The 698-nt window shown below is 35.4% G+C and overlaps 1 protein-coding gene across 1 annotated transcript in view; it reads left to right on the plus strand.

Moving 5' to 3' along the window:
- The window catches only part of LOC119591278 (coiled-coil domain-containing protein 43-like), a 35,110-nt gene that overhangs the window by 31,251 nt on the left and 3,161 nt on the right, over nucleotides 1-698 (plus strand). The gene's annotated exons all lie outside the window — the stretch shown is intronic.

The raw sequence follows: 698 nt of genomic DNA on the forward strand, positions 1-698 counted from the left end.
TTGTTTTGATGATTTATCATGAGGGACCCCTGTGGCTGGAAGCAAAGTTAGCTCCAATGATGATGATAATTGTGAGATGAACTAACTATTGGCTCTAGGCTGGCAAAAAGGCCAAAAGGTCCAAACTCTGGGGCTGCATAGCAAATAGATGGAACACAACACATAGGCAACTAGCAAACTTTTTTTCAGGCCACCATTAAACTCACGGTGTTATTTTTTGGACTAAATTTCCTAAAAATCTTCCATCCAGTGCAGAGCATAGTCTGCATGGTTATAAACGTAAGATTGGACTGCAATGATGGTTGCATGGTGTACATTTTCCCAGTAATATGGCCTTTCATAACATGGTATATGTGCTATCCAGAGGCAGAGAGTTAAGGTGTAAGCTCAAGCATTGTAAATATAATCGTATTCATACTTTTCTGTAAAAAGTTAAGAAAATTATAGAAATTAATAGCCTTAAGGTCTTATTTTAAGATTTTCTATGCAAAAATATATGTATTGATAAAAAACATATATTTAGGTAGATAAATGTACATAATTATTATATGAAATGCAAGAAATTAAAATTTTTAGTGATTTTTAGTGGCTGAGCAGGGAATGAGTAGAAATAGAGTTGGTGTTCGACTTTGCCAGTTGTGGGAAGTAGGAAGTTAAAAACCACAGGTTGGTGTTAGTCCAGAATTGAGAGTCGCAGT

The sequence above is a fragment of the Penaeus monodon genome, chromosome 28 (genome assembly GCF_015228065.2).
Source record: "Penaeus monodon isolate SGIC_2016 chromosome 28, NSTDA_Pmon_1, whole genome shotgun sequence".
NCBI classification, from domain to species: domain Eukaryota; kingdom Metazoa; phylum Arthropoda; class Malacostraca; order Decapoda; family Penaeidae; genus Penaeus; species Penaeus monodon.